This window comes from Girardinichthys multiradiatus, chromosome 7, assembly GCF_021462225.1.
Source record: "Girardinichthys multiradiatus isolate DD_20200921_A chromosome 7, DD_fGirMul_XY1, whole genome shotgun sequence".
In the NCBI taxonomy this organism is placed as follows: Eukaryota; Metazoa; Chordata; class Actinopteri; order Cyprinodontiformes; family Goodeidae; genus Girardinichthys; species Girardinichthys multiradiatus.
The window spans coordinates 31,401,838-31,410,611 of NC_061800.1; positions in this window are offsets into that span (position 1 = coordinate 31,401,838).

Sequence of the window (8,774 nt, forward strand, 5' to 3'; positions counted from 1 at the left end):
TTGAGCTTGCACCTGAGATTGGCCTTTGTGTTCTTTTGTTCAGCAGTTTGTTTGTTTTTGTCTTGGAGCTCTTCCAAAGATACCACTGTTGCAAAGTTTCTTTCTTATTGCTGAATCATAAATGTTAACCCTAATGAAAGCAAATGTGATGTCTAGTGCTTTAAATGTTCTACTGGATTCTTTTGTGAACTCCTGGATGAGTTGTTGATGTGCTCTTTAAGTAATTTTGGTCAGATTGATACTCTTGGGAAAGTTCACAACTGTTCAATGCTTTCTCAATTTGTGGATAAAGGCCCTCACCTTGGTTTTTTGTTTTCCTTCCCACAACCTTAGAAATAGCTTTTTTAACTGATACATGGCTGTGACTTTTTGTTCTTGAATTTTCATTTGATCTGAGAATGATGTGTTGGTTTTTCGAGATCTTTTAGCCTGATTCATGTTGTAAAATTATCCTTTTTCAGTCATTTCTTAATTCTACAGATTTGGCAGTAACCAGACCTAGGTATAGTTTGCGAATTCTTTTCCTAATAAATCATATCATCATTAGAAAACTGCTTGTTTGTATGTATTCTGATTATCTTTGCTTGACTTTTGATTGATGATATTTAATGATCTGAGACAGCTATTTTCTCAATTCAAGAATTGTACTTTTGCTCTCTTAACCTTTGCACAGGTCTTTGCATCTGATTTTAAAGACGGAAGCTCAAAAAATAATCCATTACTAGTTGACATAAGAAGGTCAATTTATTTGTACCAAGATTTAAGGAGAAGGTTAAAATGTTTGTGCTGTCCATATATGTAATTAAAGGTTTAGACCTTTAAATTTTCCTGAAGTAAATGTGTTTTGCACATTATTTTTTGTCTCATTTTAGAGATTTTACAAACAAGCATGAATTACCTCTTAAGGTGGGATTCTGTTACGGTGAAACAAGATCTATTTCTGTAAATTGTTTTCTAAAGGAGAACATTTGAGAATATATAATACAAGACATAGCTCCTTTCTTCTGTATTCAACAGGCATCACCAGCGTTTTGTATGGGTTGGAGTCCTCTTTATCTGCCTCTTTCCTTGTGCGCGAAATCCGCAGGAATCTGGGTGTTAGATTCAGTCTGCTTCTTGTGAGTTAGAGCAGAGGTGGTGCTGTGAATTTGTGTGTGTGTGCTGGTTGTCAAAGCAATCATAGTGGAACCTGTGATGATGTCCAAAGAGATCAAGGTAGATCAAGGTTAAAATGTGTTATGTGTAAAAAAAGAAAGGTTTCCTTTAGTGTCCACATATGTGCTCAAGAGTCAGAAGTGAGCTTGAATGTCTCATGCTTAATTGGTGTTGGAGAGAAAAAACATATTGAGATTTTTTAATGAAATATAGGTTTGTTTCATTAAACTAGAATATAATCAGAAAGCTTATTTAATTCTAATTTCTAAAAGCGAAACTCATACATAGATGTATTACCCACAGAGTAATATTTTTCAGCAAATAAAAAATTCAGTTTCTCTGAAAATGTCATTATTATATTAAACCGATAAGAAGTCTCAGCCTCCTGAAAAGTATGTGTATGTGCTGTATAGTTTATGCACTCAGTAGTTGGTCAGGGCTCATTTTGCATGAATTACTACATCAATGCGATGTGGCAAGAAAGCGGTCTGCCTGTGGCACTACTGAGGTGTTCTCTCCATCTCTATAAAGCCTGTCACCATAGAGAAGCATGAAGTGCTCTAAAATTTTCTGGGAGACAGCTGTTGTAATTTTGAACTTGATAAAACACAGTAAACCAACACCAGCAGATGACATTGCTCTCCAAATCGTCACAGTAAAACCTCACTACAGGCAACTGGGATTCTGTGCCTTTCCAAGAGTCATCAAGCCTTTGGGATCTTTGGTTTCTACATGAAATACAAAAAAATACTTTGTTCTAACTTTCTTTGGGCAACATTCGGGCCCTTTTTCTCCTTGGCTCAGGTAAGACTCTTCTGACATCTGGGATTTAGAGTGCCTCAACACAAGCATTGCAAATGTCTTACCCAATAAACTGGATACATCTCTGTGTGGTGGCAGTGCAAGGCATGTGAATCTTCCACAAACCATTGAATGAGCTCTTTGTTTCGCATGCACCTTTTTCTACCACCTGTTTTCTTTCATTTGACTTTTCTTTAATATGCTTGGATACAGCACCCATGAACAGCCAGCTTCTTTAGCAGTGACCTTCTAGAGGGTGTCAGTGACTGTCTGCTGGACAACTGTTAAGTCTTCCCTTTGATTGTGTAGGCCATAACATGACATTTCTAAAATTAAAAAAAATATTTTTATTGGACTGAAGTTAAGTTAAGCTACAATATTACATATTTCTTGGAAACTGAATTTTGAGTTGTTATAAGTTGTAATCCATAATCATCCAATATAACACTAACAAATCCTGAAATATATCACGTTTTATTGATAAACTGATTTATTGAGATGCACCTCTATGTTTTACAATGGCAATGAAACAAAATGGCTTCATTTGTATATGCTACCATTATCTGCAGCCACACGCTACAGTTAAACACTGGGCTATGTTTTTGTGAATGTCTCCATTGGATGTTTCAGTCCAGTGCTCACAAATTACCCCTCCAAGATGCATGTGGCACAGAGTCATGGACGTTCCAGTCAATTGCCTGTGTTTATATTCACTGTGAGAGTATCACGACTGTGTTGCTGCACAATGTAAGGTCATGACCCAAAAAGGTAGAATGGTACACATCTGCGTGCATGCTTCCCATGTGTGCTGAAGCAAGATCTAGTTCATTGTTCTTGCCGACATGACTAACAGAGACAGTTTTATTTGTGTGCGTCTGAAAAGGCAAGCCTGACAAAAACAAACACGCAGTGTCATTGTCTTTTAAGATTTTTGTTGGACAGTCTGTTCATGTCGACTGTAAAGTAATAAAATACTTAAACAGGAATAGCTGCAGGACATTGTCCTTCCTTGTATTTGTTCACTCTTCTGTCCTCACATCTTGTCCTCCTGCAACAGGCTGATCAAATACTAAAATTTGCAACTGGCTTATCAAATATGTAAGCTTACCGCAGGGCACAGAAGTACACATATTATTTGATCTGAGACAAGATCTGAAGTTCCTTTTTTCCCTTTTTACAAATAAATCCTATATTAATATTAATATTTACTTTTTTCTAATGTAATTCCAGGTTTTTTTCTAACAGAAAAAAAGATCTGGATTTTTGGCTGAGCCTCCTGTAGTAGGTATCACACATTTGGTAAAAATGAGTTATTACAGACAAAATGAGATTACTAAGATTATGAGCCTGTCTGAACTCATAAAATGTCCAGGTTATTACGCTTCATATCGCACGAATACTGTTCAGTGCCTTGTTCACATTTTGTCAAAAGTACACATTTATTTTACAAATACAAATCTGAAATGTGAATCGTTTATGTATTTTCAGCAAACCATAAATAACACTGAGTACAACCAAGGTCTCTGAGAGGTCTACAAATTTGTAATCAGAGTCCAGTAAGGTGTAATTTCATCTCAGTATAACTCCAGCTTTTCTGTGAATGTCTCAGAGGTTTGTTAGAGAACATTAGTAAACAGACAGCATCATGAAGACCAAGGAATACAGCAGACAAGTCTGAGCTAAAGTTGCTCAGAGGTTTGAGCTAGGGTTAGGTTATAAAACAATATCTCAAGCTTCAAACATCTCATCGCACTGTTTAATCCATCATCTGAAAACGGAAAGTTTATGGCACAACTGCAAATCTACTGAGACATGACCATCCACTAAAGCTGACAGGTTAAACAAGGAGACCATTAATCAGAGAAGCAGCCAAGAGGCTCAGTTGGAGGAACTGCAAAGATCCACAGTTCAGGTGGGAGAATCCGTCCACATGAAAACTGGTAGTTGAGCACTATACAAATCTGGTCTTTCTTGAAAAGAGTCTTTATTACAGAAAGCTATTGTAGAAAGAAAGCCATATGAAGTCTGATTGAAAGTTTACCATGTAAGGGACACAACAAACATGTGACGGGGTGTGCTCTCTTCACATAAGACCAAAATTAAAACTTCTGGCTTAAATGCAAACCATTCTGCACATCTCCCTGAACACACCTTCGAGATTGGTGAAATGTTGTGGTGGGGTTGCATCATGCTATGGGGAAGGTTTTCTTCAGCAGGGACAGGGAAGCTAGTTAAAATGGATAGAAATATTGACATAGCTAAACTAAGGGCAATCCAGGACAAAACCCATTAGATGTTGTAAAAGACTTAAAACTAAGGTGAAGGTTCACCTTCCAGGAGCATAACAATCCTAAACATGCAGTCAGAGCTAGAATGATATAGAAAAGATCAAAGCATGTGCAATGTTAGAAGGGCAAAGTGAAAATCCAGCCTCTAAAGACAATTGAGAACCATTTTGAAGCTTTGAAATGGATCTTCACAGATGTTTTCCTTCCAATCTAAATGAGATTTAACAATTTTGAAAAGAATACACAAAAAATTCTTACCAGATGAGCTAAGCTGGTAGAGATATATCCCAAAAGTCTTTGCATTTAAAGGTGGTTCTTAGTACTGATTCATTCATTGCCACATTTTTCAGATTCTGTTTGTAACAAATATTGTTTTTCCTCTAACTTCAAAATTCAGTGATACATTGTGTTGGTCTATCAGATAAAACCTCAATAAATGACGTTAAAGCTTGGGCTTGTTAAATGGCAAAATGTGAAAACATTCCACTGGTATGAGTGATTTTCCAAGCAAGGGAATATTTACTGTATATAACAAACATCATTGTTAGAAAAGACACATAAACGGACCCGTGGACTGAAGTAATATTTGCAAATTAATCTCTTCTCTAAAGTTAAAAAAGGCAATGGTATTTTGATTACTAAACTCTTTATGGAGATTCAAGAGGTTACTTTTGTGATGACTATGTTATCATTTTAAATAGGGAATATTATTAAAGCCCTGCAGAATAACAACCGTAATGTGGAGGAGAGTATTTGTTATTCCCTTGAAACTTGAATGTGCTTCAGTTCTATTCTGTTGGTAATTCTTTCTTAAAATGTTTTCAATTCATGTTTATTGGTTTGAAACTCCAAGAAGTACAAGAAATAATTGTTTTTACAGGATTACTGATATCTCACTCTTAGCAGTTAATAAGAAATATATAAAGCATGGCATTTTTAAGTCGCAATATAGTCCTAACAACTACTAGACTCAATCTACATGCCAATGTCTTGTTTGGTTGGCATGCCAGAAAAAAAGCATTTTATGTCCTTCTCTCACAGACTTTGTTTTCAAACCGTTTGTTCATGCGAAGTGTTAAACTTGACTTGCTTCCACCATAAACCTATTCGCTGTGCCAACACATTGACATCTGGCTGTACAGCAACACATTTTTCTATGTGACATCTCTAACGCGAACTAACAGTACCCTGACATAGCAAGACAGCCAAGAAATGCAAGTTTTTGCCTGTCACTGCATGCATTAATTATGGATTCCATGCAAAATAGATTAGATCTGCAACTTAATTTAGTGGCCAAGAAGTTCATGGCTCACATGGCGGTGAACCCAATTCCTGTCCACCCAAGTGGAGCCCATCCTAACTAAGAAATAAATAATATGTCAGTTTATGACATTATGGCTTAATTTTAATGGTCGGAGTAGGAGGATATTACATTCCTTATCTGAGGCTTAGTTGTCATTTATATCCAATGAAAGCAGTGGTGTATGATGCCTGTAATTATTACCCTTGTGCATTATGAGCCTTCATATAGAGAACAGCCTTTGTGTTTTGCATGTCTTACAGATTTTTTGTCTGTGCAACTTATTCTAGCAACATGGACAGGAATGCTGTCATGTCATTGTTTTGGTAATTCTTCTATTTTGCTGCAGGACGTGGTCGACTTTGAACATTCATCACACTGTTTGTATGTTGTCTCCCATTGTTACCCAGTTTGGGATGCTTGTATAACCACACTGACCTCCATTTGTTTTCCTGGATGGAAACTCACTGAGTGTTGTCTTTGGGCTTCTTCACGGTCACTTGCCAAAAACGATCTTACAATATGCATCATGAATGAGGCACATAGAGAGCAAACCGTCTGTAATAGGATTTGATGGATTCAGTGCTGTCATTTTTACTGGCTGCAAATTTTGACTGTAGATATAAAATTATGTCTGTGCTGACAGAAATTCACAAGCAGCATGTTCATATTTAATCATATTCATGCATTTTACAATAAAACAGACCAAAGTTTCTTCTGAAGTCAGAGAATATCCAAAGCTACCTCAAGTTGTGGGGTATTGTATAAGAAGCTATACAAAAGTATTTATGTTTTGTAATGAACCAGACAAAAGGCCCGACAATTTATCCAAAAACAGAGCACAGTTTACAAGATTCATTGTAAATCTTTAGAAATCACTAGAAAGTTCTTCTTTAGCCTACATGCTGTAAAGTTTCTCTGGCTTCTCCAGATAGAAACCGGCAGGTGAGAGTGATGACAGGCTTGATTTGGTTCAAAGATGACAGACAAATCAGATGTCAGAGAGACGGCCTGGAGGAGGGCTCAAAACGAGACCGGACATAGGGCTTGACCTGGGAGACATAAAAGTAGGATGTACTCCAAGAGAACTAGGAAGATGAAGACAAATGACCTCTGGGTTCAATACCTTGTACGTGAAGGGAGGGAGTTAAGACCATTCTCAACCCAGGGTAAGTTGTGTGACCACTTTGCAGGATTATGTTCACACAGGAAGCGGAACTTTATCTCCACCATTTGGTCTGCCCACTCTGACTGTCCATCAGTTTTGGATGCTTGTATAACAACACTGACCTCCATTTGTTTTCCTGGATGGAAACTCACAGAGAGTCTTGTCCTTGGGTTTCTTCACGGTCGCTTGCCAGAAATGATCTTTCAGGATGCAGCATGAATGAGGCGCTTAGAAAGGAAACCATCTGCAATAGGATTTGGTGGATTCAGCACTCTAATATTTATTGGCTGAAAACTCTGACTGTAAATACAAAATTCTTTCTGCGCTGACAGAAATTCACAAGCAGCATATTCTTATTTAATCATAGTCATGCATTTTACAGTAGAACAGATCCTGGCCTCTCCCTTCTGGGTGGTGAACTCCAGTGGCTATCTATAGACGATGTAAAAGGGTGACAGACCGCTGGTGTTGGATGAGAGGGTAGGGAGTTAAGGGCATTCTTAACCCAAGGTAAATTGAGCAAACACTTCACAGGATTATGTTCACACAGGATGCAGCGTCTCCACTATTTGGTCTGCCCGCTCTGACTGTCCATCAGTCTGGGGCTGAAAACCAGAAGACAGACAGACAGTGAAACCCAGGAGGTCACAAAACTCCCTTCAAAGCTGTGAAATAAAGTAAGGACCCCGGTTCAAGATTATATCAGAGGGTAGACAGTGCATACGGAAAACTTTTCGAACCAGGATATCTTCCAATGTTTTAGCTGAGTGGAGTTTTTACAAAGAAACTAGATAAATCAACTAAGAAAATCTGTCAACAACAGTCAGAATGATTGTGTGGCTGTTGGAAAGGGGCAAACCTGTGATAAAGTGGTTGCAGGACTCCAGCAGGTGGTTGATGAGATGGTTTATACCATGATGAAGTCCATTATGTCTATAGAGAGGTTAGGCAAGCCGAACAGAGTCCGCAACACTGACAGTGGATGACCAAAGAGAGAAGAATTGTGGCAAAAACTGAGCACCTCCGATTTCAGGAGGTCCAGGATGAACAGACAGTCCTCAGGGCAATTAGAAGGAGGTGGGTGGTTCTGCTTGGCCTCGTCAATCTCTGTTACCAGGCCCAGGCCCCATTAACCAAACAGATTCAGGAAGAATCTAAATTTGGCAAATCCAAGAAACCTCTGTAACTATTTTCTGTCCTGAGGAATGGGCCAGTCATGAACAGCATTAACCTTAACTGGATCCATGGAGGCTTGGTTGGGGGAAATGATAAATCCTAAGAAAGAGGTTGTTGACTGGTGAAACGTACACTTCTCTGCCTTGATAAAAAGACATTCTGAAGAAGTCTTATGAGTTAAAGAGTTAATAACCTCTTTAAGATCATGGAACTCTGCAGGTACTTTGGAAAGATCAGGGTAAGTCTCGTCGATCTCCTCAAAAGAGTTTATGGCAGAAATATCATTGAATAAACAGGATGAAAAACAATTATGTGCCTAGCAAAATCCCTCCTCTTTTCCAGACAACGTTGGGATTGTGAGTTCTAAACCAGGAGACCCCCAAATAACAGGTAGCTGGGGTGAGTTGATAAAGAGAAACTTTAAGGTTTCATGAGGATTACCTCCTAATAATAAATGTATAAGCTCAGTATCATGACTTATGTGATGTAATACATGCCCATCCAAAGCTAGCACATTTGTGTTCTTGGTGCTGGAAACCAGATTAACATCCATGGATCTAGCAAAACCATGATTCACGAATTTAGGATCAGCTCCTGAATCTATGGACATGGAAGCTTGCCGGGTTTGGCCTTTACTCTTTTTTTCTGCAGGAACATAAAATAATAAAGAGATTTGGGGGTAAATATTTTGACTCAGCAGAAACCTTCTTCCCTCTACTGAGTCTGATCTTTTAGCTGACTCTTGGAAACATAATTTCCTTTATCTGGCTCTGGTTCTGCCAAGTTGCATGGGTTCCTCCCATGCAACCTGACAATGAACTCCAGGACCTGAGGCTTAGGTTTTGGAAACTCAGTGTACTTCCATCTTGCTCCTCATTGCTTCTCA